Genomic DNA, 1,216 nt, shown 5'->3' with positions numbered 1-1,216 from the left:
ATAGTCCACCTTAACCCATTCCCCTAACTGAAACACGACAGAATGAAGCGGCGGTGACTTTCCATCTCCGTCTGCTTGAAGATTTAAACTATATAGATATTAACAAAACTTCTACGTGATAAAAAGCTATAATCATGAGCACTGAAGTAGGAAAGTCATTTTCTCCCAACGATTTCTGGATTGTATAGCCATACCAAAGGTGTTATTAGAAATAATAGTGTGTAAATTTGAGTTATTTGGGTGTACTTACCCTTCACGAGAATCGCCGCTGTCGAAATTATCATAGAAGGTCCCCGCCATGTCGTATCAGAGAAATCGGCACCTGGGACAAAGACTATATGCAAATTTTGGTTATTTCATTCTATGTTGTGTGTGGTAGAAACTAGAGTTTAACTCTCATTTAGGAAGTGTACGTATCATTTTCTTTTCACTGTTGGGGCTTAAGAATATCTTTATTCTGTACAACATGCAGATTTAAAACCCCTTTATTGCATAATTTGATATCACTAGGCGGGCACGAGGCATTCAAAAGAATACAATACAATATTAGTCGCTAAGTGCATCGGACAGATTAAGCGTTAGAAACATTACATTTTATAAAACCAAGACTGCGCTGAATCACAAATAATTTCTGTAAACAGTCCTGAAGTACAGTCCCATGTAGGTATATGTCTGTCACAGTTAATAGCAATTTGTGCATCTTATGTTGGTTGCATCTAAAATGCCTTGTACATGTACCTAGTAAACATATTTTAAATCAGCTATCTTATCGTTATTGCAAAGAGGGGTTACTTACCAAGAGCAAGGAGAACCACGAAGAGAGACAAAATTCAAAACCGGAACTGGCCAAACATGTATGCGGAACCCAATTTATTCGTACCGGGAGTAGTCTGTCCTTTGGCTGATTATTTCACTCCAGCATACCGTATGTATGGTACGGAGTGAAATGTTGTTCTCGTCACGTTTCTTCTTCTTTTTCTCCTGTCATACCTTCAAAGCGATTAATCTCCGTCGTTCCTGGGCACAATGATTTGAAATGTGATACAACATAAACTCAAATAAACTCAAATAAACTAAAAGGGTAGAATGGGTTAAAATCTCCAGATTTTTTGGAAAGATGTATTCAAAATGATTTTATTGTTTTTGTTTGCCATTTTCTGACCAAAAATGTATCCTTTTTTTATTTAAGTCCTAAAGGTGGTATCTCACTGCACGT

At 36.9% G+C, this 1,216-nt stretch overlaps 1 protein-coding gene and 1 long non-coding RNA gene across 2 annotated transcripts in view; both read right to left on the bottom strand.

The window, feature by feature from the left end:
* LOC118428271 (eukaryotic translation initiation factor 4H-like) overlaps window positions 1-1,216 on the bottom strand; it is a 10,902-nt gene that overhangs the window by 3,287 nt on the left and 6,399 nt on the right. The gene's annotated exons all lie outside the window — the stretch shown is intronic.
* The window catches only part of LOC118428275, a 3,066-nt gene continuing 2,079 nt past the window's right edge, over window positions 230-1,216 (bottom strand). The window contains exons 2-3 of the long non-coding RNA XR_004832631.1: window positions 797-1,017; window positions 230-334 (exon numbers count right to left, since the gene is read on the bottom strand). This is a non-coding gene — a long non-coding RNA (uncharacterized LOC118428275). The remainder of the gene's footprint in view (window positions 335-796; window positions 1,018-1,216) is intronic.

This window comes from Branchiostoma floridae, chromosome 12 (assembly GCF_000003815.2).
Source record: "Branchiostoma floridae strain S238N-H82 chromosome 12, Bfl_VNyyK, whole genome shotgun sequence".
Lineage (NCBI taxonomy): Eukaryota > Metazoa > Chordata > Leptocardii > Amphioxiformes > Branchiostomatidae > Branchiostoma > Branchiostoma floridae.
This window is presented reverse-complemented; position numbering and strand designations above follow the sequence as displayed.